Source organism: Rattus norvegicus, chromosome 19, assembly GCF_036323735.1.
Source record: "Rattus norvegicus strain BN/NHsdMcwi chromosome 19, GRCr8, whole genome shotgun sequence".
Classification (NCBI taxonomy): Eukaryota; Metazoa; Chordata; class Mammalia; order Rodentia; family Muridae; genus Rattus; species Rattus norvegicus.
Genome location: NC_086037.1, coordinates 16,643,181 through 16,670,926, shown reverse-complemented (window position 1 = coordinate 16,670,926; position 27,746 = coordinate 16,643,181). Strand labels below are relative to the sequence as shown.

The 27,746-nt window shown below is 39.7% G+C and overlaps 1 protein-coding gene and 1 non-coding gene across 7 annotated transcripts in view; one reads left to right on the top strand and one right to left on the bottom strand.

Moving 5' to 3' along the window:
• LOC134483165 (IQ domain-containing protein M-like) overlaps nucleotides 1-27,746 on the top strand; it is a 249,989-nt gene that overhangs the window by 9,454 nt on the left and 212,789 nt on the right. For 4 of the 6 annotated variants that reach the window (XM_063278428.1, XM_063278425.1, XM_063278427.1 and 1 more), the window contains exon 2: nucleotides 1,279-1,396. The exons of the other annotated variants lie outside the window; for them this stretch is intronic. The gene's annotated coding sequence lies outside the window, so the exon portion shown is untranslated. The remainder of the gene's footprint in view (nucleotides 1-1,278; nucleotides 1,397-27,746) is intronic. 6 annotated transcript variants of the gene reach the window in all.
• LOC120098737 (small nucleolar RNA U3) lies at nucleotides 1,259-1,466 on the bottom strand. Its single transcript, XR_005497149.2, has one exon. It is a non-coding gene; the product is annotated as a small nucleolar RNA U3 (small nucleolar RNA).

Below are 27,746 nucleotides of genomic sequence, written 5' to 3'. Positions count from 1 at the left end.
GTGTGTGTATGTATATGTGTGTATGTGTGTGTTTGTATGTGAGTGTGTATGTGTGTGTTTGTATGTGTGTGTTTGTGTTTGTGTGTGTGTTTGTGTGTATGTGTGTGAGTGTGTATGTGAGTGTGTATGTGTGTGTATGTGTGTGTTTGTATGTGAGTGTGTATGTGTGTGTATGTGTGTGTTTGTCTGTGAGTGTGTATGTGTGTGTATGTGTGTGTTTGTGTGTGTGTATATATGTGTGTGTTTGTGTGTATGTGTGTATATGTGTGAGTGTGTATGTGTGTGTTTGTGTTTGTGTGTGTTTATGTGTGTGTGTGTGTGTGTGTGTGTGTGTAAGTGCAGGTGTCTGAGGAGGTCAGGGAACCTTGGAATCCTGTGAAAAGAACTCAGGTTCTCTATAAGAGCAATATATGCTCTTAATCATTGAGCAATCTTTCCAACCCTTCTTATGGATTTCAGATATTTCTGTCTGTTTTTTAAGCATAGTATTTTGAAAAGTGTGAAAATAAGTTGTATAATGCTATAAATTATTTTGTTCTGTTATAGCACCAAAGTAACCCATCAAGAACAATGTTTTAAATACTGACACATTATTTTCTTAAGAATGAGAATAATATTTCACGATGCTTAAATGACATAAGTTGCTTAAAAGCTGTCGTTATTTTAAATAAATTTTCAATAAATAACTTGCTTACAACTCATTGAGTGTTGTCAAATTAGTTTCTTAGATATATCCTTCTGCTGGAATGGCCGTTTGGAAGCAAACCTATTTTGAATTTGAGGCATATTTTCAGAAAATTTGTACCAATTTGCACTCTCTAATAGTGACGTGAGGGAATCAAGTACATCCTTTTAGGTATTAATAATATCAATACTTGACCAGCAGATGAAAATCTGTTTTAATCCTTTGATCATTAGTGAGACTGGAAATTTTCATTAGTATTTGCATTGTTTTGTGAGTTATGGGTCTTTTGGTAGTTTAAAAAACTAGATTGTTCCTTTTTAATAAAAATAGATTCAAAAGGACATGGCAGTGATTAAATATATTAGTCCTGTATATTACACATACATTTTCTTGACTTTATTTATGGTATACTTTCCTAGATTAAAAATCATAATTTAAAGTATTCAAGTTTTAAGTATTTTCTTGTGTGATTTCTGATCTTTAGGTCAACCTTAGACTAATCACAATATAAAAATATCCTGATTAAAAATGCTACCTTTTTCTCTTTTTTTTTTCTCTCAAATAGAAAGTCTTTCATATTGTGTTTTCTTTAGCTCTCCCGAGGGGGAAGAAGAAAGATCACCAATGGCAGAAGGCCGTGGCAGCATAGGCGCAGAAAGAGCTTGTTTTGTGCTCAGGAGAGAACACGGCATCTCAGCCTCCTGGTTTTAGGTACTCTATGTGTTCACGGAAGTTTCTCTAGTAATGAAGTTCAGAGATGGTCCCTGGAAGTCTAGTTCTCGATATCAGATATTTATTTATAAAATTAAATTTTTGTGGAGTTGGCTTCTTGTACAGAATAAGAAGTCTGGTATCTATGTTAGGTTTTGTCTACTTGACAAAGAGTTACCTGAGACCCCAGTTGAGGAATTACATCTATCAGATTGGTCTGTGGGGTTAGTGTTTGGTTACTGATTGATGTGGGAGGGCCTCGCCTACTGTGGGTGGTGTCACTCCCTAGGTGGGTTGTACCCTGGGTTTGTATAAGAAAGAACACTGAGCAATCAACCGGATGTAAGCCACTAAGCAGCTTCCCTCCGCTGGTCTCTGCTTCTAGCTTCCACATTGGCTTTCATCCAGGATGCAAAACAACCTGTAGACCAAAAAAACCCCTTTCTCTCCAAATTGGTTTTTGTCATGGTGCTAATCACAGCAAGAGAGGAGAATGAGGACAGTATCTTTCCAAAGGAAGGGTGATTATATGAATTATGTTTATTTTATAACTTATTCCCTTCACTTATTTGAAGTTATTTCATCTTCACTTAGATCTTCATTATTTTAAAATCTTTCTTGTTTTATTTAGTATTTATTTATTTATTATTCATTCTTCTCTCATACATTACACCCCAACCACAATTTCCCTTTTTATCCTTCTCCAATCTCATCTCCCTAACCTCCTCTCTCCCCAGATGCACCCCTCTCCAACTCCCCTCAGAAAAGAGCAGGCCTCTCAGGGACATCAACCAAACACGTAATACAACTAGGTACATACCGTCACATCAAGGCTGGACAAGGCAGTCCAGTAGGAAGAAAAGAGTCCCATAAGTAGGCAAGAGAATCAGAGAAAGCCCCTGCTACCATTGTTAGGATTCCCACAAGAACACCAAGTTACTCAGCCGTTGTTAACATGTCTGCAGAGGACTGAGGTCAGACTCCTATAGGCTCCCTAATCTCTTTGAGAGCCCATGACTCCTGCTCAGTTGATTTTGTGTTCTCCTGGTACATCCCTGACCACTCTGGTTCCTCCAGTCCTTCCTCTTTCCCCTCAGCAGGACTCCTGGAGCTTCACCTAATTGTTTGGCTGTGTTGCATCGATCTGCTCCTATCAGTGGCTGGGTAACGTCTCTCTCTGCTCTCTTTGGTGAAGATCCTGCCATACTTCAGTCTCAGAACATTCTGTAGGCGGGACAAACTGTAGGTCAAAGTCTTGTGGCTGGGTTGGTGTCCCAATCCCTCCACTTGAGGCCTTGCCTGGTTACAGAAGACGGCCAGTCAGGTCAAGTTACTCTTTAGAGTTCCATGGAGTTTGCATTGTACCTCACCCCTGAAATGGTCTCTAATTCAGTCTTTCCTCCCAGTATTTTTCTCCCTACTCCCAACCTGATCAACCCAGTCCACCCTTGGAATCTATTCGATTTCCCTTTCCCAGGGAGATCCTTGCATCCTTCTTCTTACTTAGCCTTTCTAGGTCCTAAAGTTCACTTATAAATGAGTACATACCATGTTTGTCTTTCAGGGTCTCACTTGCCTCACTTAGGGTAATTTTTTTCTATTCCTATCAATTTACCTGAAACTTTGATGATGCATTCTTTTTAACAGCTGAGTAATACTCCATTGTGTAAACATACTGTGTTTTCTTTATCCATTCTTCAGTTGAGGGACATCTAGGTTGTTTCCACATTCTGTCTGTTATGAATAAAGCTTCTTTGAATGGAGTTGAGCAAGTGTCCTTATGTTGGGATAGAGTTTGGGTATACGCCCAGGAGTGGTATGGCTGGTTCTTGAGGTAGATCGATATCCAATTATCTGAGAAACCACCATATTGAGCTCCAAAGTGTCTGTGAAAGTTTGCACTCCCACCAGCAATGGAGAAGTGTTCTCCTTGTTCCACATCCTCACCAGTATGAACTCTCGCTTGCTTTTTTGATCTCAGTTATTCTGACAGGTAGAAGACAGAGTCTGAGTCATTTTGCTTTGCATTTCCCTGGTGGCTAAGTAAGATGTTGAATGTTTCTTTGTTTCTCAGCCATTTGGTAAGTGGTATCTATCAAAGATTATCCATTTATTTTCCATTTTCCATTTTGTGCAGTTCAGGTTTTTGAAGTAAAATGTAATGATTTTTTTTATTTTCTTAGTGCCTGTTGTTATGTCCCCCTTTTAACACCTGATTTTGTTAATTTGGATATTCTCTGTGTTTTACTTAGCTTGGATGAGGGTTTGTCAATATTGTTCCTTTTTTTGCAAATAATCAACTCTTTGTTTCATTGATTATTTTTATTGTTTTTGTTTCTATTTTATTGCTTTCAGCTCTGACTCCTACCATTGACTCCTCTTGGGAGTGTTTGTTTCTTTTTATTCTAGCGCTTTGGGGTGTGCTAGTATCAGATTTCTCAAATTTCTTTATGTAGGCACTTAGTGCTATGAACTTTCCTCTTAGCACTGCTTTTATCATTTTCCATCAGTGTAGGTATATTGTGTGTTAATTTACATTGAATTCTAGTAAGTCTTTAAGATCTTTCTTTATTTCTGTTTTGATCCTGAAGTTGATCTGTAGGGAATTGTTCAGTTTCCATGAGTTTGTCAGCTTTCTTTAGTTTCTGTTGTTGTTGATACCCAGGTTTAATCTGTGGTGTTCTGATAGGATACAGGGGGTTAGTTTACTTTTCTTATATTTGTTGATACTTGCTTTGTGACTGAGTGTGCGGTCAATTTTTGAGAATGTTCTGTGAGTCGCTGAGAACAAACAAATATTCTTTTGTGTTTGAGTGAAATCTTCTGTAGATATCTGTTAGGTACTTGATTCATATTATCTATTAGTTCCATTATTTCTCAGTTCAGTTATCATCTGAATGGCCAGTGCATTGGTGAGAGTAGAGTACTGAAGTCTTCCACTATTAATGCGTGGGGTTTGATGTATGATTTAAGCTTGAATAATACTTCTTTTACAAGTGTTTGACTTTGAATTTAGGGTATAGATAATAAGAACTGAATTGTCATTTTGGTGAATCTTCCCTTTTTTGAGTATGGAATGTCCTTAGCCATCTCTTTTGATTAATTTTGGTGTGAGTCTATTTTGTTAGATATTAAAATAGTTATGTCAGATTATTTCTTGTGTCCATTTGCTTGGAAAATAATTTTACAAGCCTTTACTCTGAAGTTTATCGCTGATGTTGAGGTGTGTTTCTGGTATGCAGCAGAAGGATAAATCCTGTTTTCATTTTGTTAGTCCATTTTGTTAGCCTGAGTCTTCTTATGGAGAAGTTAGTCCATTGATATTGAGAGATGTAAATGACCAATGATCCTTAATTCCTGTTATTATTGTTTGTTGTCGTTTGTGGTTCTCTCTCTCTCTCTCTCTCTCTCTCTCTCTCTCTCTCTCTCTCTGTGTGTGTGTGTGTGTGTGCTTTCCTTCTTTGGGTTTTGCTGGTGTGAGATCATTTACTGCCTATGGTTTTACCTGCCTGTGTAGTTAATGTCCTTTGGTCACAGTTTTCCTTCTAGTACTGTCTGTAGGGCTGTATTTGTGGATAGACATTGTTTACTTTTGACTTTGTTTTATCTATGGTGATTGAAAGTTTTTCTGGGTATAGCATTCTGGGCTGGCATTCATGATCCCTTAGAGTCTCCAAGACATCTGACCAGCTCCTTCTGGCTTTTAGCATCTCAGTTGAGGTGTCTCGTATTCTTCTAATATTACCACAATAATGGTAATAATATTGCAGCTTTTAATATTTTTCTTTGTTCTGTATATTTAGTGTTTTGATTATTATGTGGTGTGAGGACTTTCTTTTCTGGTCCAATCTACTAGGGGTACTGTAAGCTTCTTGTACCTTCAGAGGCATGTCCTTCTTTGGGTTAGGAAAATTTTCTTCTATGATTTTGTTAAATTTTCTGGGTTTTGAGCTGGGATTCTTTCCCTTCTATTCCTATTATTCTTATGTTTAGTCTCTTCATAAGGGTCCTAGATTTCTTGGAGGTTTTATGTTAGAAATTTTTTAGATTTAACATTTTCTTTGACTGATGAATCTAGCCAGTCTAGTATATCCTTAACATCTGAGATTCTTTTTTCTGTTTCTTGTATTCTGTTGATGATGCTTGCATTTGTAGTTCCTGTTTGCTTACTTGCATTTCCTATTCCCAGAATTCCCTCAGTTTGTTTCTCTATTGCTTCTGTATCCATTTCCAGGTCTTGAATAGTTTTCTTCCCTTGCTTGTTTTTTTTTTTTTTTCCCCTTGGCTTTCTTGTCATTCTGTAAGGGATTTATTGATTTCCTCCATTTTTTTTTTGTCTTTTCCTTGATTTCCTTAAGGACTTAAACATTTTTCTTTAAGGAATTCTGTCATCTTCATACAGTTGTTTTGTGTGTGTGTGTGTGTGTGTGTGTGTGTGTGTGTGTGTGTGTGTGTGTGTGTGCGCTTTGGCTGCACTAACCAAGTCTTGCTGTCATAGGATAGCCTCATGGTGCCATGTTGCCCCGGTTGTGCTCTTTCACTGGTGTTTAGGCATCTGGTTTTGGGATGATTATAGCTCTAGGTGTTGATTTCTCAGTTTGTCTTTGTGATGGATGTTTTGTTCCTTAGGTTCTGGTTCTTTGTTGGTCTTCTGGTCTTTGTGGACTGGATTTCTGGTGACCGGTATGACCTCTCATCTAGTAGGGAGTCTCTTGGCCTTTGGTGCAGCAGGGGGTCTCTGTTCTTCTGACTACCGAGTCCTGCACCTGAGCGTCTGCTGGAATTGTAGGCAGGAACCTAGCTGCAGGGAGAGCAGTGAGGTGGGTAGAAGGGGCCTGGCCTTGGGGTGGGTAGTTAGTGGGGGTGGGTGGAATGGCTCTTTGGGAACTGAATCTAGGGTGTTAGTTTGGCTGGCAAGCAGGTCAGTCACCTGTCCTTTTGACCAAAGTGACCTGAGCAACAGGAGTCTTCAGGTATTAGGGTATTTCTTGATTTTTAAAAATTATCATATCTATCTATCTATCTATCTATCTATCTATCTATCTATATCTATATCTATATATATCGAATGACAAGAAAGATTAATAATTTTGTCCATATGGGGGCAATGCCAGTGTTTCAATGCTAGTCTAGCATCTAGGACTCACTGTGGCAGAGCTTGCTCTATGTCCTTCCCTGTCCATTGTTGACAGTGTTTTGATTCTAGGCCATTACTAAGCTCCATGCTTTCTATTTTCTGCTCATAATCTGAAAAAAATTCTCCAACACTTTAACCCATGTTTCTAGAAGGTACAGAGCGAGATTACTAATGGATAATAAACATGATTGCTGTGTCTGACACAGTACTTTCTGTCCCCATTAAACACTTAAGATCTTGAATAGACTGATATTTTATCCAGCAGTCAACCCAGCATTGTCACTTTGGACTCTGTTTGGCACTCCTGTCAAGGGGTTTGAGGTACTGGCCTACTCAAAGGTGGCTGTCTTTTGGTATGGAGATCCTTATAATCTGTTTTATTAAAAGTTTAGTAATTGGGGTTGGGGATTTAGCTCAGTGGTAGAGCGCTTGCCTAGCAAGCTCAAGGCCCTGGGTTCGGTCCCCAGCTCCGAAAAAAAGAAAAAGAAGGAAAAAAAAAAAGAAAACAAAAAGTTTAGTAATTAATGACATGAACCCTTTTGTGTGTGTCTCAAATCCCTTGCATATATCGATACATACAATAAAGAGAAGAAAGAGTTTAAGATCTGTATTTTATAGCTGAAAAAAAAAAACAAACTGAAATAAACAAGAACACACCCAGAGACTTTTAATTGCTATTCAACCCACCTAAAGTTCTACACTCAGAAAGGCTCTTATATTTAAAATTTTTAATTGAGGTTGATTTGATTCTTATAAGCAAAATATAAACTATGTAGCTCAGGCTAGACTTGAGCTTCTGATTCTCCTGCCTGCTTCTTCAATGCTGGGTTTACTGTCGTGTGTGACTTTTGTCCATTCTCCAGAAAAGATCTTATACCAGTATTTCAATTAAGGTGTTTTATTTTATTTTAACTTTTAAGATACTAAAAATTTCAATTCTAGTCATCTAGGTAATTGACTTTTTGGTTTAAGAACAATACCTACTTAAATATTGAAAAGCATTTTTTCTTCATTTTCACTCCAAACTCAATAGCCAACATGAAAGTTTGTGAATAGCTCCTGCATCATTAAATCAATTCATTCCCTCTATTTTGTGTTCTTTAAGAGTTTTATGGTATTCCCAGTTCAGCTTTGAAAGCCCCGAGAAGTTTTCAGCATCTTGCGTCCAGTTCTCATTCTTGGAAAGCTCAGAGGCAGCCAGGCTTTCCCGACTGATGAAAAGCAACACAAAGCTTAGAAGCCCTCTAACCTCACCTCAGCACGATGGCTTTCCTTCTTGCTTTATTACCTTTTTGACAGAGAATCCAACTACAAGAAAAGGGCATTTAAGAGATAAAGTCATTGCTAAAGTGAATATTTGCAGACTTTCTTTGGCTCTACCCAGATTTCTAGCCACACTTTCATTTCTAGAAAATCTCTAAGACTTTTAAGTCCTATATTCTTTGCTTTTCTACTAGTTTATTTTTCAAGTATTAGATGTTTATGGCTTTTGTAATAAGTTCTAGTGTCCAGAAAAACTACTATCTATCTATCTATCTATCTATCTATCTATCTATCTATCTATCTATCTATCTAATGTTCATTCAGAAATCCAAGCTCTTGAAATTATTTTTTGAGAGTGATATAATGTTGAAAACTTATACATTGGGAGTGTTGGTGAATTATGATCAAGGTCATGGCAAACACATTGCTTTTCTAGTGGCTGCATAATTATGAGGTCTTTGATGATAAATCTGTACCCACTGAAAATGCATTTAACTTATGTTGGTGATTTTGATTTATTGACCTTACAACAGCCAAGGTGCCCATTTATTAGTGCTTGTTTTATATCTCAGTGGCTGGGGAGCTTGTACATTTGAGGCATAGCCTAAAGTTAGTCTAGCTGTGTCATATTTTATAGCGAGCATCTAATCAGGGAAGCACTTTTTTGATATTTCTATTGTGATATTATATTGCTTTTAATATAGAGCGAGCATGTGATTTTAATTTAGAGTTCCTCTTTTCATGAACAGTATTGTGGTTTCAAAGAACTGGAAAATACAATAGAAATATGAAAATTACTAGTGAGCAATCAGCTTCATTTAGGGGGACATAAGTTAAATAATTTAAATAAAAGCAACAAACAAACAGCGACAGAAAAGATGTATTCATTAGCTTCTTTCTGAGCTTTTCTTCAACATGGACAAATGCTCCTAATGAATTTTATTAAAATTATTCTTAGTTTTCACTATCTAGGGGAATCCTTCAGCGTTTCCCTGGAAGAGCCAAAGAAAAAACTTGAAAGTCTCTAACTAGAATGAGAGCTTAAGGAATGTGGGCTTCAAGTGCCAAGGTTTAGAATAATTTCCAGGGTTAAATTGACTACTAGAGGAAGTACACGTTAATCCAAGCTTTCCTTCTGGGTTATTGTAACTTGAAGCTCCATGGATTTGTTAGTGCTCTCAGCTTGGGTCCTAGGAGCCCTGATTTTCACAGTATTGTCAATTCCGGGGGCTGTTCTGTGTATTGTAGTGTAGTTAGTGTTATCTCTGGCCTGTGTCTATTATGTGCAGGTAGGACTACCACAACTGGGAGATGTTTCTAGGAGCTGGGGAGATAGCTCAGGAATATATATATATATATATATATATATATATATGAATGATATCTTTTGATGATTGTTATCCTTTGGGTCAAATGCTAATTCTGGAGCCAAGAGATAGCCAAGAGATAAATCAAATATAGATCAGATAAATTATCCATTCCATGAAAGTATTCTTAATTTCCTAAGTGAGCTAGAATAGAGGTAAATTTTTTTGGGGGGGGGAGGGGAGATGATCATCCAAATCTAACACCTTTGGGAACGTGGTTGACATTTGCATTTAGTATGAAAAAGCTGTTATGAATTCCAAAAACCATACTAAGATGCCATAAGCCAGATCCTTTGAATGGTGAAGTGTAACGATTGCGCTATGTCCACCTTAAAGTAACTGCGCTATCCCTTTGATTGAGATAATTAGTCTGGTGTAGACTGGGTGGTTCGCTCAGAGCAGACTGCAAGCAATTATCACCAGATAAGAGATTATTCTAGACCTGCTTCCCACACAGCACGGCTAACTGTATGTTTTCCTGGGGGGGAAGTTAGCTACAAACTTCCACCATGATTTTTAATACGGCAGAGCATAGTGTGTAATTTACAATGAAATTATTTGACCAATGTGTGATGGAAATTTGTATTTTAACATTTTCTTTTTTTCTCATCCCACTTGGGATTTATTATACATTTCTTTTTTAAATTTATTTATTCACTTTCCATACCAATCATAGCCACCTTCCTTCCTCTCCTCCCAGCCCCACCTTCTCATCCCCGTTTTCCCAATTCCATTCTCAGAGAAGGAGCCCCCCTGGCACGTTTTCTCCCACTGAGACCAGACAGGGCAGCCTAGCTGGGGGAAAGGGATCTCAAGCCAGGCAACAGAATCTCAATCTTGCAACTTTACAACACAAGTGTAGGTAGTGAGCAGAAGGTTTTATTTTGATGAGTATCAAAGAGCCTGACTTTTAAAGTGTAGGTGATAGCAGTTCACACTGAGGTCCTCGTGCCTCTGCAGCAAGCAAGCATTTGCCAGTTGAATAGTCTTCCCTGGGAAATAACTTTCCTTCCTTCCTTCCTTCCTTCCTTCCTTCCTTCCTTCCTTCCTTCCTTCCTCCCTTCCTCCCTTCCTTCCTCCTTCCCTCCCTCCCTCTTTCTTTCTTTCTCTCTCTCTCTCTTTCTTTCTTTCTTTCTTTCTTTCCTTCCTCCCTCCCTCTCTCTCCCTCTCCCTTCCTTCCTTCTTCCCTCTTTCTTTCCTTTCTTTCTTTCTTTTTCTTCCTCCCTCCCTTCCTTCTTTTCTTTCTTTCTTTCTTTCTTTCTCTTTTTTCTTTCTTCTTTAGTTAAAAAGAAAGAAGATTAAAAAGTTCTTGTTTGGGTTATAGATATCACAACTAAGAAGTATCTTCCTTCCCTTCCCTTCCCTTCCCTTCCCTTCCCTTCCCTTCCCTTCCCTTCCCTTCCCTTCCCTTCCCTTCCTTTCCTCTCCCTCTCCCTTCCCCCTCCCTTTCTTTCCTCTCCCTCTCCCTTCCCCCTCCCTTTCTTTCCTTTTTTTCTTTTTAAATGAAGGGTTATTTACTGAACACTCAGGGAGGCAGACAGATCAGGATCTGAACATATCCCCAAAGAGAGATTGTACAACACTTTAAAAAATATTTTTAATCATTTTTTTTACAGTTCAGTTGTTATCCCCTTCGGGGTCCACCCTCTGACAGTTCCTCATCCCATTCCTCCTCCCCCATCTCCAAGAGGATGTCTCCAATTCACCCCCTACCCTCCCAGGCCTCCCTCCCTCTCTAGGGCCTCAAGTCTCTCTAGGGTAAGGTGCATCTTGTCTCACTGAGGCCAGACCAGGCAGTCCTCTGCTGTATATGTGTCAGGGACCTCATATCAGCTAGTGTATGCTGCCTGGTTGGTGGCTCAGTGTCTGAAAGATCTCAGGGGTCTATGTTAGTTGAGATTGCTGGTCTCCCCATGGGGTTGCCCTCCTCCTCAGCTTCTTCCAACCTTTCCCTATTCAACCACGGGGGTCCCTGTCTTCTGTCCATTGGTTGGGTATAAGCATCTGCCTGTAACTCTTTCAGCTGCTTGTTGGGCCTCTTGGAGGTTAGCCATGCTAGGCTTTGTCTATAAGCACACCATAGCATCAGTAATAGTGTTAGGCTTTGGAGCCTCCCCTTGAGCTGAATCCCAATTTAGGCCTGCAACTAGACCTCCTTTCCCTTGTGATAGCCAGAAGCTGGAAACAACCCAGATATCTTACAACAGAAGACTGGCTATAGAAAATGTAGTTCATTTACACAATGGAATACTATTCAGCTGTTAAGAATGAGGACATCATGAGCTTTGCAGGCAAATAGAACTAGAAAATATCATCCTGAATGAGGCAACTCAAACCCAAAAGGACATGCATGGTATCTTCTCTTTGTTTCTTATTGAGATAAGGTTTCTCTTTGTATCCTGACTGTCAGAGATCTAACTGCCTCTGTCTCCTGAGTGTTGGGATTCTTTAATCCCATGTATGTACCACCATGCTTGACAGAGAAGCCTCTCTGGTTTAGTAACTTTTAACCCCCCCACTCCCTTTCCATGCCAAATTTGAAAATTAGGATTAATATAAAATTTTAACACAGAGAAGTTTACCAAGAGCTAAGTATATATTTTATGATATTTTCATATCATATTAATGATATGAAATATTTATTAGAAGCTAAGTGTAGTCACACATTTCTAAGAAACAGTTTACAGCATTGAGATAGTAATCCCGTTGACTGACAACCAGGGTTAAAATTTTAATTAAACAGTACAAGGGCAGTGGCTTTTATTATTACCAGATAGGAGTGCCTTGTCACCTGGAGAGGGCAAAATTTGTAAGTAGCTAGAGCAGAGGGTCTGCCTTAATTTCTGTCAGAAAGAAAGGCAAACAAAGTCATTCGGGAGGCAGAGGCAGGCAGATCTCTGTGAGTTCGAGGGCTGCCTACTCTATATAGTAAGTTCCAGGACAGCCAAGATTTCACAGTGAGAGCTGGCCTCAAAAAATCAAGACCAAGACCTACTCCCTGCACCACCTCCCCCTGACAAAAATCTGACCCAACCATAACCTAACCAAACCAAAAGGCAGAGAGAGGCTGGAGAGAAATCAGTGGTTAAGATCACTTGTTGCTCTTGTAGATAGATGACTTGGGTTCACATGGCAATGTATAAACATCTATGACTCTGGTTCTAGGGAAACTATGCCCTCCTCTTGCCCATTCTGGCTCCTGTATATATGCGATGAATATCCATCAACTTAGGCACTCATTTATGCACATAAAATAAATAAATATATTTTAAAGGGCAAACAGTAAACCATTTCTCATTTCTTCATTTAATACATGAGATTAGGTAGGGAAAATATATAAAAAATGGAGTTTTTTGTATTTAAACCATTTAAACCATTTAATTACAAGCCTTATAAAATTAGATTATATGTTGCTAAGTTTTAAGAATTAAATATGCAAATATTTTGAAAAATAAGTGTTTCAGGAGAAGAGACGGGTGGGAATGAATGTGGAAGGTAGAATTGCTGAGAGACTGAATTTCGATGGAAAGCCTGTAGGGGCCCTTTACATCTGTCTCACATGCATCTTTGCAGTAAAGAATTACATCAGATATTTCTGGTGATCGTTTTCATGTCCAAGTTAAGAGTGAAAAGCGTGTAATTAATCTTAAAAGACTACCTGTAGGGTCACTTCCACGTGGCCAAGGATTTGGCCTCTGTCAGAGTGATGTTTGATGTTTGAGGGTGGCTCTTGGGAACTTGTCACCAAGGAAAAAGAAGCATTTGAATTTATCTGTTCACCCAGAGGAGTATTAAAGCATACTCTGACTTCTGAAGTCTGTTTGAACGTCGAATGCCTTCCTTTGAGACTACTTTGCTGTTCACTTGTAAAACTGGAAAAGGGCATTGCTGCCATTGCTGTAGTCTCTTAGTTAGGAGCAGAGACTGAGCAGTGGCCACCGGCAGGGATAACTTAAGGGCCCCTCAGAACGCTCTTCTACCAAAACATATCTGCCTGCATGAAGCCTATATATTTCTCTTTCTTGAACTGATTGAAATTCTGCCTACACACAGTGCCCTCTTTAAAACATATATTCCAGGGAAGGTTAAATAGTCTATTAATCGATCATTCACAGTCCTATGGGACTTAGTTTAATTAAATTGCTTTTTTTCTAGGTAATGGAAGTTTTGATGAGGGTCAGGAGGAGAGAGAAGGGAAGTAGTTTTGTCCCTGAGGCTAGCCTGAGCTGAATGCCAAAGTGAACTCACTTTTGACATCGGAAGGACACAGGATGATACCAGGGACGAAGAAGAGAAGAGATAGAACTAGGAGAGTAAAGAAAGAAAAGAAGTATGGGCGAATATTCAAAAAAATGTTGAAGCATATTTTTTAAAATTTCTTTTTTAGAATTTAGGTTATTTTACTGACTTTGACTAATGTGATTAATGCACTCAAAGCTGCATATAGATGATATCAACCTGTATCCCCATGTTGCTTTGAACATTTATGTGATTATTAATTTTGTTTCAGGTTGTTTTTTTTATTAACTTGAGTATTTCTTATTTACATTTCAAGTGTTATTCCCTTTCCCGGTTTCCGGGCAAACATCCCCCTCCCCCCTCCCCTTCTTTATGGGTGTTCCCCTCCCCATCCTCCCCCATTGTCGCCCTCCCCCCATAGTCTAGTTCACTGGAGGTTCAGTCTTAGCAGGACCCAGGGCTTCCCCTTCCACTGGTGCTCTTACTAGGATATTCATTGCTACCTATGGGGTCAGAGTCCAGGGTCAGTCCATGTATAGTCTTTAGGTAGTGGCTTAGTCCCTGGAAGCTCTGGTTGCTTGGCATTGTTGTACATATGGGGTCTCGAGCTCCTTCAAGCTCTTCCAGTTCTTTCTCTGATTCCTTCAACGGGGGTCCTATTCTCAGTTCAGTGGTTTGCTGCTGGCATTCGCCTCTGTATTTGCTGTATTCTGGCTGTGTCTCTCAGGAGCGATCTACATCCGGCTCCTGTCAGTCTGCACTTCTTTGCTTCATCCATCTTGTCTAATTGGGTGGCTGTATATGTATGGGCCACATGTGGGGCAGGCTCTGAATGGGTGTTCCTTCAGTCTCTGTTTTAATCTTTGCCTCTCTATTCCCTGCCAAGGGTATTCTTGTTCCCCTTTTAAAGAAGGAGTGAAGCATTCACATTTTGATCATCCGTCTTGAGTTTCATTTGTTCTAGGCATCTAGGGTAATTCAAGCATTTGGGCTAATAGCCACTTATCAATGAGTGCATACCATGTGTGTCTTTCTGTGATTGGGTTACCTCACTCAGGATGATATTTTCCAGTTCCAACCATTTGCCTACGAATTTCATAAACTCGTTGTTTTTGATAGCTGAGTAATATTCCATTGTGTAGATGTACCACATTTTCTGTATCCATTCCTCTGTTGAAGGGCATCTGGGTTCTTTCCAGCTTCTGGCTATTATAAATAAGGCTGCGATGAACATAGTGGAGCATGTGTCTTTTTTATATGTTGGGGCATCTTGTGGGTATATGCCCAAGAGAGGTATAGCTGGATCCTCAGACAGTTCAATGTCCAATTTTCTGAGGAACCTCCAGACTGATTTCCAGAATGGTTGTACCAGTCTGCAATTCCACCAACAATGGAGGAGTGTTCCTCTTTCTCCGCATCCTCGCCAGCATCTGCTGTCACCTTTCAGGTTGATTTTGATCTGTTGTCTGCTCTCAGCAATTTTGTTTCAGGTTGATTTTGATCTGTTGTCTGCTCTCAGCAGCACATGCATACACATGCACACACATGCATACACACACGCGCGCGCACACACACACACACACACACACACACACGCCTACTTCTGGGTTAGGGGCATGGAAGAGTGCACAGTTAAAGATTAAATCTGTGAGTTCACCTTCGGTTGTAAACCTGATTACATGGGGAATCCAAGGCAATGTAAGGTTGGTTACACCGTTCTCTCACAGGGAGGTTAAACTTAAAAGATGCTGAGTACACAGCAGGGCCCCGGATTGAATCATCTCTCACGATCTCAAGGCGATCTCAAGGCGTACAATTAACTAGGTTGCAAGGTTCAGCAAATGCTTACCCTTCTTAAAGGCAGGAGGTATTCTCAGAGGAAGATAGCAGCACCCGCTTCGGCAGTGCTTCACCTGCCGCGGCAGTGTCTTCTCCGTGAGTAGCTCTCCCGTCCGAATCTGCCTTCTCCAGTTCCACCCAACACTGCACAATGCTCATGTTTTCTTGGCCAGTGTTCTTCTGTAACCTATCCACTTAAGTACTATATTTTTTTTCCCTTACATTTAGGCGTGTGACTTGAGGGAGGGAAACGTCATTATCCATTTTTTCTCAAGGGAGTAACATGTGTCTTAAAAAAATGTTGTAATATGCTTAAAATTACCTTTGGCTTTAAAGGAATTTTAGTAGGTCATACTTAAGTTTAAGTGTCTGACAAGTTTCTTATATGTTCCTCATTACCCCTTATGGAATTTGTCTTCCGTGGAATACTAGACGGAGCCAGTAAATCCATAATGTTTGGGTAATTTTGAAACACAAACCTGAATCATAGCTGAATGTGTTAGGGCAGAATGTGTGCAAGTTTTGTTGAGGCAAATCTGTGTCCTAGTAAAACAATGAAGACAAAATTCATATAGCCATCCATATATATATGCATGTATAATATATGCATATAATATATATCCATCCATATATGCCCATATATATTCATATATATGTGTATGTTATACACACACACACACACACACACACACACACACACAAGTATACTTGAGGTAAGTATTGCTTAAAGCAGTCTCTGGCTTTTGCCTTGTTTCGTAGCTACAAGGCAGGAAAAGACACAGGGAGTGATGTGAATGCTGCCGCTGTTAGAGGAGATGGTTGCTAGAAGGCTCGAAGGAAAGGACTAGCAATGGGAGGAAGGGAGGCACCTCAGGGCAAAGAGTCAAGATTTACTTTTTCCTCCTCACCTGCGTCTTGCTTCTTACGGTTTGAAAGGGAGATCTGAGAATGATCTAGCTCTTAGAACTTCAGACCAAGAGAGAAAGACAAATCCTAGATCTAGATTAGCTCTTCTGTTGATCCCTTATTTTCCTCTGTCAGAAAGGATTATGTAAATCAGGGCAATGTTCGTGTAAACCATCAAGTGAGCACAAACCTCCCTTAATGTTTCTTAATTAGGTCATCAAAAATGCCACCGAGGGAATTGTGCTGGCATTATATATAATATCTGGAATCCAATGTTGAGGACACAGGTGTGTTTTGTAGAAGAAGGGGATAGGGGAGGTATAGGGGCTTATGGACAAGAAACCGGGAAAGGGGAATAACATTTGAAATGTAAGTAAGAAATACCCAATTTAATAAAGATGGAGAAAAAAATAAGAGAGGCAGTCCTCACCAGTATAAACCACACTGCGGTACTGTAACAGTTGGTATAATGTCCTATGTGAGCTATTGCTTTTTGATGATGAAAGTGATGATGAAGACGATGACGGCGATGATGGTGATAGTGTGTAAAATGAGACGCTGTAATGTTTTTAGGATGAAGGGTGATATCAGATGGAATGTAGTTTGATTTTAATTAAATTAGCTGCATTTACTCTTAGCCTTCATCTTCGTGGGAGTTACAAAAGATGGACTTGGTTGTCCGTATACGTCATGTAAATATGTATTTAAATGAAACGTTTTGCAAATTCTGTAACTACAAGATGCTTTATGTCAAGGGACTCATGTCGCTAGGGACCTCTTTTGAGGAAAAGCTATTTAAATAAGTACTTTGGGATTTTGGGGTCTGTAGAGAACCTTATCCCTGAATTGCAACTGATTAGGCTTTTGATAAATGAATCTGGAGAAGACACGAGACTTTCTTCCTATTCCACCATTGGACGTACCTCTAACTTATTATGTAACTAAGCAATTAAATGTACCTCCTCTCCTGGTATCAGCTGACTCGTAGAAAAAGCCAGATGAACAAGGCCTGCAGGATCAAGATGCTTTTAAAACAGTGTGGAGCAGCTGCAGTCCCTGTCATCAGTGGTCCTGTCTCGGGGACAGGGTGCATGGCCAAAAGGACTTAATAGCTTGCTCTGAAGTTCTGCTTCATAGAAGACTAAGTGAAATGGTTGATTACCTTTCATATTTAGCATAGTTCTTTCTGATGCTCTATGAGGTAATTGCATGGTGAGCTGAGTATGGATTCTGGAAGAAGATAGCATTTCCCCAAGGCTAGCATCTGCTGTTACCATTTAAGCCACCCTTCTAAGCAAGCACTCTCCCCCTTATAAGCTTGCTGTAGCTGACTTAAAAGATCACTCTGTTAATTTGTTTTTATTCTATTCATTACTCATAAACTCACACAAGCCTCAGATATCCCTACCAATGAAGAAATTCCCCTGTCACACTTTTTAAGCTCTTAGATATGGTTAAAAAGTTTGCCACACAGCTTTTCTTAATATATTGCCAAACATTATCTTATCATATATTAATTTTATTACTTATTTTATTCATGATTCTTTTTAAAGTTTTGCTTCCTTGAATTTGAGAGTGATTACCTTTCCTCCTTGTTCTTGTTTTTCTTGACACTTTCAAATGTATTACCTTTAATAGTAAGCTTATTTTGGGAAGCTTCTATCTTTAATGAGGGTATTAAAATGAGTTCTTATGTTTCCTACTGTAAGAGAAAGAGAAGGGAGAGGAAGAGGAGGAGGAAGAAGAAGAATCTTTTCACTCCTGCCCAATTTCAAAGGGACATCAGGAGAGCCTGTGGCTTGGAACTGGGCTTGTGGTTTTTGATCATTTATTATGCGATTATCTTTTTAAGTGGGGACTCTCTCAATGGAGATTCTTACAATCGTTTTATTGTTAGTCATAAAGCTATGTGTGCAGAAAGTGTGAGTTGCTTCCTGTCATTTCTTGGCTCTATATTTTGTTATTTGCTTCACATAGTGACCTAGGCCATAGCAGTCCTTGACCCAAAGAGTATGGACTCATGGACTCCTAGTGGTTCTCATGTACTCTGAGAGTTTCAGGGATAGCATATTACTTTCTTGTTGCTGTGATCAACCTGATAAGAAGTAATTAAGTGGAGGAAGGATGTATGGACCCATGGATTGAGCCATGGTAGAAATGGCATGGCAGCTACTTGCTTCCATATAGGTAGGTTAGGACGCAGAGAAGGGAGACAAAGTGGGCACTCAGCTGGCCTTCTCCTTCCTCCTCCTTGTAAGTTCTGGCCTCCGAGTCATGAGACAGTACACCTAACCCGCAGGGCTGCTCTTGTGTTTGAGTTTATCCTATCTGGGAAAGCTCTCACAGAAACTAAACCTTTGCCTCTTCGGTTTCCGAATCCAATGAGGCAGCACTAGCCATCCTTTCTGGTTAGGTTAATTTATAGTTGTCTGGACCCAAAGGCAGCTAAGGAATGCGGACAGCAACAGTCTTCTCCAGGCAAGAGCACACACGTTGGTTATCTAGTACCAAATGGTCAGTCCTGAAAAGATACATTTAAGTAAGATTATATAGACCGAGCAGGTTGTATTGTGTGTGTGTGTGTGTGTGTGTGTGTGTGTGTGTGTGTGTGTGTGTGTGTGTGCGTGTGTGTGTTCATTCGTTCCAGTAAACCATGATCAATGCCTTGATACATTTTACTTAATGATAATTATGATAATGATGATGATGATGATGTTGACGACGATGATGACGATGATGATAATAATAATGGTAATAATCTCTGAAGGTAGTCTAACAGTCCTGTTGGAGAAGACATCTCCAATGGAAAGTGTCTGGAAAATTCTAGACCCCAATTGTTATTTAGTGCTAAATTGTTATTTAGCCTCAGGAATGCTGTGTGTGTACTCTGCTAATGGCCATATCCCCAGCCCTTTGAACTGGTGTTTATTTATTTGTTATTCATTATTTCTGTGCTGAGAATTGAACCCAAGGCCTGTGTGTGCTATGCTCTTCTCCCGAGGTAACTTACTAGCTGTGTGGCTTGTATATTTGGACCAGTTTCATCATGTTTATTACTGTTCCACTCTCAGCCTTCTGCTATGTTATTTTAATCTCACGTAAGTAGTTCTTAATAAAAAGCATTCTATTCTAAGTTGATTTCATCTTATGCAACCTTAGCTCTTTACTTAGAAAGGAAAATACTTGAAGAGCTAGCATGTCTGGATCCCACGTGCTACTGTCCTCACGTCTTTCTCGTTAGCGCATTTCATGCTTTTTGGTCACCCCATTCTCTATTATTTGTTCTTCCCTGTGTGGGGCTCACAAGGCTTTGGGGTCTCGGGGCCTCATTACTGCCCAGCCTTATCTGAGTCTGTGTTCAGGTTGCCTTTGCCTGTTTGTCTCTCCCCCTGTCCCTTTTTACTCGCTTTCTTTTTTGGGGGGAGGGGGAGGTATTTTTATTTATATTTCAAATGTTATTCCTTTTCCTGGTTTCCCGGCCATAAGCCTCCTATCCCACCCCCCTCTCCTTCCTCTATAAGGGTGTTCCTCCTCCCCAACCACCCCCCTTTCTGCCTTCCCCCCTGACATTCTCCTATACTGGGGGGGGGGGGTTCCAGCCTTGGCAGGACCAAGGGCTTCTCTTCCCACTGGTTTCCAACAAGGCCATCCTCTGCTACATATGCAGCTGGAGCCATGGGTCTGTCCATGTGTAGTCTTACTGATGAAGCCAAGAAGTGCATGCTGACAGGAACCGGATATAGCTGTCTCTTGAGAGGCTCAGCCAGAGCATGACAAATACAGAGGCGAATGCTAGCAGCAAACCACCGAACTGAGAACTGGGTCCCTGTTGGAGGAATTAGAGAAAGGATTGAAGGAGCTGAAGGGGCTTGCTGCCCCATAAGAACAACAATACCAACCAACCAGCTCCCAGGGACTAAACTCACTTGCTTTCTTTTGGTCCCTAGAATTTAGGAGACCGTGGACCTTGTTACTGTTTGTCAAGAGCCAGCTTTTGCTTCTTTTGCCTGCCTCTGCTATGCCATTTAGTGGAGTTGTTTTCTACCTTGGAACAGTTTTGTTCATTAATTTCTTCTATGCTTTTCACAATTATTATTTTTTGCTTTGCCCCTAGAGTTATTAGAGTTGTTTTGTTTTGGTAAATACATTCGAGGCAGTCAATTTGCTGTTTGATACTACTTCATGTGCACCCTACAGGCATGATGTCCTTATGCATATTTTCCTCATCCCATGCCTAAATACTTAAATTTTTCTATTATAATGTATATTAAATTTAAGATTTATTCTCTCTAGAATTTTTTACATGAGTACTTACATTATCTTTGCTCCTTTCTTCTCCCCTAACATCTTCTGTCCTCCAGATTCCCTTTCAAATCCATTATGTATTTTTAATTATTATTACATGTTCATAAGTATGTATATATGTACATATATATCTTGTTGAGTACATTTGTGTGTATATATATATGGTGTGTGTGTGTGTGTGTGTGTGTGTGTGTGTGTGTGTGTGTCTTTAGGGCTTACTTTGTGGGTTGGATAAGCTATCAGGGGCTTTATCCCTGGAGAGAACTGATCCTCTCTCAGTGGCTTTTAATTGCTCATTCTCCTCATCTAGAGGGAAGGCCTTATGGTATTTTCCTTCCTATATTGGCAGGGAAACTGGTATTGCCATTGTTCTGGTCTTGTTTAGACTACCATTTTGTTGAGCTATCATGAGTGCAGTTTTCCTTTTATACATAACAGACACAGTCGCACACCAGACGTCCGATTCTCTGTTTCTGCAATCTTTGGCCGCCTCTCCCAGAATGTTTCCTGAGCCTTAGGTGTCGGGGTTGTGTTGTAGATGTATCAGTTGGATTGGACACTCCACTGTGATTTGACCAGTTGTGGTTTTCTAATGGTTTCTGTTCACTACAGAAAGAAGCTCCTTTGATGAGGGATAAGAGCTACATTTCACTGTAGGTTTAAGGATAGGTATTTAGAATGCAACTAGAATTTATACTGCTTTAGGCAGCATAGATTAAAGCTGGATATCAACAATGGTAGAAACAACAGAAGACTTATAAACTCGTGAAACCTTGACAACTGGATAAAAAAATGGGAGAAGACAGAAATTAGGAAAGGATTTAAAGTCTTTCTAGAGTTGAATGAAAACAAGTGTACAACATACTTGAAATATAGTTCCCTATATTTAGTGATATATTAAAGTGATTCTAAGAGGCAGAGTCCTAGCTTTAGTGCCCATATAAGATCTCTGGAGAGACCTTATATTAGTAACTTAATACTATACTTGAACATTCCACACCAATATAAGAAATCATATCCAAAAGAAGTAGACATCAAGACATTCTCAAATTCAGGGCTGAAGTCAATAAAATAGAAACAAGTGAGCAAGCAAACAAAAAATAATACAAAGTATCTGTGAAACAAAAGCTTTTCATTTGTATATTCTTGAGGTTTCTGTTAAAGGTTATACATAAATTTTAATTAAATTATTTTTTAATTAATTAAATTAAATTACTTTTTATTTTTATTTTATGTGCATGGGTATTTTGCCTACCTATCTGATGTGTGTGCAGTGCCCAAAAATGTCAGAAGGATGCATCAGATTCCCTGGGACTGGAGTTATAGATGGCTTTGAACTGCCAATTAAATCTGGGTCTTGTGGAGGAACAGCCAGTGCTCTTAACCAATGAGCCATCTCTCCAGCCCTCTCATCTGTATTTCTAATTGTCATTTTTTTAAAGTAGTGAGTATTCTTTGAATATTTTGAATAGCAGACCTTTATCAGAGAGACATTTAAAACATATTTTTTTCAGTCTAGTCTTCTCTTGAAAAATAATTTTTATAGAGAGAATGTTTAATTTTAATGAAGGCCAGTTTTCTAGCTCTTCCTTTTCATATATAATGCTTTTGGTGTTATGTCTGAAAAGAGTCAATATTAAAATGTGTTTCATGTTTCTCCTTACCTAAAAGGAATTTTTGTTTGATTCTCTGGCTAGTATAAAATCTTTTTGCAGATATTTTTTTCTTTTGCACTTCCTCCCCAGTTGTTCCAACACATTTGCTGAAATACATTTATTTTCTACCGCAATGCCTTGGTTATTTGGTTGAAGATTAGTAGATTATATTCATAAGAGTCTGCTTGTCTATTGATATATATGGATGTATATCAATCAATATATATTCAAGAAAGTGTAATTTTATCTACACTATGCATCCCTCATGTTTATAAAATTCTTCTGTCAGATGCATCCTGTTGTAAATTGTCTCTTCTCTCTGTGAGAGTTCAGGTAATTTATTTATTCATTATTCTTCCAAGACAGTGATTTCCAATGAATGAATGTCAAAATATTAGAAATGCATCAGTGAAGAAGGAATCCTTAAACCCCGGTGTTTATAGGCCTTATAATCTCTGATGTAAATACGTAAGCAAAGATAGAGATAGAGATAGTCATAAATTAATCCCCTAGTTACCACTAACTTTTGTCTTATCATGCTTATTCATTGAAACTGTCCAAATGAGGCAGATTCTCCTCTAAATGATTTTTAATTTTTATTTAATAAAAAATTAGTTATGTGGGGTGGACATAAGCACTTTAACGCATGTCTGTAGAGCGGAGAGAGAGGGTACAGGTCCCTGGCGACTGGAACTAGAGGTACTTGTGAATTGCCTGATGTGAGTACCGGGAACTGAACCCTGGTCCTCTGAAAGAACAACACGAACTCTTACCTGTCGAGTGATCTCTCTAGCACCACTGACCTCCACCCAAGCAATTTATTAAAAAACCCACAAACTTCTCCTTGTGTCTTCGTTACTTTCAACGCCCAGAGTCAGTGGCGTCCTAGTGTCACCTGCACCCCTGCGACAAAGAAGGAAAAGAAGACGAGGTTTGGCCTGAACGTTTACATGGACAAGACAGTCTGTGACACTTGTTTGACCCACATTCTTGCAGCTAGACCTTGAGCGCAGTTCAAGAGTTCCTACGAAAGGGAGTTTACCATGGGCTCACGATGAAGAGAAAGCAAGTCTGGCTAGAGGTACAGTAGACTGGGCTGTGCCTCAGTTTAGTGAAAGCGCCGCAGATCCTTGGAGAGCATAGCTGCTGTAGTCCTTCAGAATAGTCCTGAGCTGGGCCAGTTTATCCGGGTCTGCAACCACTCCGGGCTGACTTGCCACTGAGAGTGGACTGCCTGGGCGGCGGGTGTGGTTATGAACAAGGTAACTTCCAGAGAGTGTGATTCCGAGAAGTAAGTGTCACAGCTCAAGGTTGTGCTCTGTGCGTTTCCATAAGTAGGGGACTGCTCGCTCTCTCTCTCTCTCTCCCTCCCTCCCTCCCTCCCTCCCTCCCTCCCTCCCTCCCTCCCCAAGGCTTGCATCATGCTTCTCAGTATCCACCAGGGGTGTAGATGTATTGTAGTTAGGTTTGCACAAAGACAAAAACCCGAGAACAGAATATAGCAAGACAGAAAATGGAGACAAAGCACATGCACGACTTTTTCTTTATTTCCGATGCTTGCTGTAAAGTGTGGATTTATCTGTATTCATATTGCTCATCTGAGTGTGCTTTCAGCCTGAGACTTGCATCATTAGTTTAATACTCACAGGTCAAATATTGCCTGCCTTCTATTTCTCTTTTTCCTGAAACTTGCTTTCCATGCTCACTGGGATCCTTCAGTATTTATGTCTCTTATTTGATATTTCATCTTTTTTTCCCTCCTCTAAGCATTTCTGGGAAATCCTCCATGCCGTCTTCTAATTCTTAGTCTAATCCAATCTAGACTTACTTTGTACCTTGAACATACAATTTTTCCAAATAATATATTCTCCTTTTCCAAAATTCCAATCTCTTCTTTTTCATGTCTCTATTTTACTCCTGACTGCTTTACTTCGTAGTTTGATGTTCTCTTCGAAAGTCACCCCATCTCCTCCTCCTCTCATGGTAGAGTTCAGTGTCCGTTTAACTCCATCTCATGCCGTTTGCTGTTCCCATTCTCTATGGGATGTCAATTCATTACAATTATTGGTATCATTCATTACTTTTTCCAGTGATGGTTTGGAGCGCATGTTTTATGATTTTAAAGTTATCTTATAACCGCCTGGTTTACACAGAATAGAGATTTTTTTTCTGTTTTTTTTTTTTTTTTTTTTTGCGTTTTTGTATTTTCTGAGTCACACTGTGGCTGCTGGGAGGATTTCCAGTTCAGACCCAGCCATGGTTCTTCCTGGCTCTTGCCCCTGCACTGATGGGAATATTGCACATCCCGTTCCTTAGCCAGGGCCTGGCAGGGTCTGACCACATTTATGTTACTTCTTAAATAGGGAAGTTAGAATGAGCCATGCCTCTAGCAGGAAGTAGTCGCCTTTTCTGCTCCCTCTTGGCCATTGTTTTTAGTGGAGTCAGGTGCCACTCTGCCTTCTGTGGGGTTTATGCTGGTTTCTGGGTGTCTCAGCAGTGTCGAACCCTAGGAACCTTTACCTGCCTGTGGGGGCTGGGACACTGTCCGCACTGCTTCATTTCTGTCACTACACTGTCTTCTGGTTTGGGGTCCTTTGTGGATTAAAAGTGCATCTCTGACTCACTCCATTCCACAAAGAAAACCTGTTCCTACCTTCCTCTTTCTTTTGGTCTAGTCTTCTACAGAAGCCTCACTTATCTGCGGGATTAAAATATAATTTATTATCATATATCATGCTTGCACAATCTCTGACTCCCTTTCCTGTCTGATTATGTTGGTCATTATGGCCTCTGGCCTCTGGCCTCCCTCCTTCCTTCCTTCTTAATGATTTCTGCTCTTCCTACACTATCCACACTTTCCCGAGTCGGCTGCTTGTCTTAATTCTCTGAAAATGAGTCTTATCTGTATGTTAAAAATAACACCTAAAATATTCAACTCTAACATGGAAAGAGAGGCAGGAGTGTGTGAGTCAAATAGGAGAGTGCTTCCTGGAGCTGGGCCTTGCATCATTTTGGGTTATAAGGCTCATCATCATCACCATCATCATCACCATTATCACCACCACCATCATCACCATCATCATCACCATCATCACCACCATCATCACCATCATCATCACCATCATCACCACCATCATCACCATCATCACCACCATCACCATCATCATCACCATCATCACCACCATCATCATCACCATCACCATCATCACCATCATCATCACCATCATCACCACCATCATCACCACCACCATCATCACCATCACCATCATCACCATCATCATCACCATCATCACCACCACCACCACCATCATCATCATCATCATCACCATCATCATCACCACCATCATCATCATCATCATCACCATCATCATCACCACCACCATCACCATCATCCATATTATGTTTTACAGGATAAAGAGTTTTGGTTAAGAGAATAAGTAACTATCTTGAGTTTTTTCTAACATAAGCAGCCTCCAAGACTCAGGACTCTAGTTTTCGAAACAGTGATGTCATGGCACATTTAATATAATAGCTGGTTGTATAAAACTCAAGACCAGTGAATGGGAACTAAGAACCTTGTAGGGGGAGTACGATTCCCCAGAAGAAGTTTATTTCTCAGGAATCGGGAGATCTGTATCCTGTTTTCCATTCATTCACAAACCCAGTGCTAAATGGATATATAAATTCTTTACATATACCTGAAATGCATTCTTCTTACCTGTAGGAAGGGGGCTCAGAGAAACTCTTAAGATTCTTTGCCATCTTCAAATTATATTACTTGAAGCTGTTACTTAAATATAAACTCTCCTACACCAGTATTTTTTGCAAGGTCTTGAGAATAAAGAAAGGAGAGTACACAGAAGGAATAGACTGTGATTGGCCTCAATTTCTTGGACTGGATCTTTAAATTTACTATTTCTCAGTACAGAACGATTCTCTGTACGATAGCTTTGACCTTTATTTTATTTTGTTTTATTTGTTGTAATTAATTTTTTAGCAATTTCATTGTTGCTTTTACCTATTTACAAAATGTCCCAAGCATATCAACAGGGAACTATTTTGCAAAGTGAGAATTTACTCTGTATTATTATTTATAAGATGTTAATGCCTTCTATTTTAGACATAAATGATTAAGGCCAAATACACTTTATAATAGCACTGTTTTTTTTTTTTTGAATTAATTTTTTTTTTGCTAAATCCTTCTTTTTTTTTTTTACATTATTAAAACATTTTTTTTATTAACTTGAGTATTTCTTATATACATTTCAAGTGTTATTCCCTTTCCCGGTTTCCGGGCAAAATCCCCCTCCCCCCTCCCCTTCCTTATGGGTGTTCCCCTCCCAACCCTCCCCCCATTGCCGCCCTCCCCCCATAGTCTAGTTCACTGGGGGTTCAGTCTTAGCAGGACCCAGGGCTTCCCCTTCTACTGGTGCTCTTACTAGGATATTCATTGCTACCTATGGGGTCAGAGTCCAGGGTCAGTCCATATATAGTCTTTAGGTAGTGGCTTAGTCCCTGGAAGCTCTGGTTGCTTGACATTGTTGTACTTTTGGGGTCTCGAGCCCCTTCAAGCTCTTCCAGTTCTTTCTCTGATTCCTTCAACGGGGGACCTATTCTCAGTTCAGTGGTTTGCTGCTGGCATTCGCCTCTGTATTTGCTGTATTCTGGCTGTGTCTCTCAGGAGCGATCTACATCCGGCTCCTGTCGGTCTGCACTTCTTTGCTTCATCCATCTTGTCCAATTGGGTGGCTGTATATGTATGGGCCACCTGTGGGGCAGGCTCTGAATGGGTGTTCCTTCAGTCTCTGTTTTAATCTTTGCCTCTCCCTTCCCAGCCAAGGGTATTCTTTTTCCTCATTTAAAGAAGGAGTGAAGCATTCACATTTTGATCATCCGTCTTGAGTTTCGTTTGTTCTAGGGATCTAGGGTAATTCAAGCATTTGGGCTAATAGCCACTTATCAATGAGTGCATACCATGTATGTCTTTCTGTGATTGGGTTAGCTCACTCAGGATGATATTTTCCAGTTCCAACCATTTGCCTATGAATTTCATAAACTCGTTGTTTTTGATAGCTGAGTAATATTCCATTGTGTAGATGTACCACATTTTCTGTATCCATTCCTCTGTTGAAGGGCATCTCGGTTCTTTCCATTTTCTGGCTATTATAAATAAGGCTGCGATGAACATAGTGGAGCACATGTCTCTTTTATATGTTGAGGCATCTTTTGGGTATATGCCCAAGAGAGGTATAGCTGGATCCTCAGGCAGTTCAATGTCCAATTTTCTGAGGAACCTCCAGACTGATTTCCAGAATGGTTTTACCAGTCTGCAATCCCACCAACAATGGAGGAGTGTTCCTCTTTCTCCACATCCTCGCCAGCATCTAATAGCACTGTTTTAATCTATAAAAATAACACGAAAGCATGCACATCGTGTTTCATTTGTCATGTATTAATTTGGGAATCTTCATGAGATATTTTGAAACCATACGTGATATGTAAGAGTGCTTCACAGACGGGAGAGTCAGTCTTCTACTGTTGTCACTGGGAATATGTACCTTCACTTAGAGTTTTCTTACCAAAAATCTTTTCATTAAAAATTGTTAAAAACTAAAATATAATTACACTACTTTTCTTTC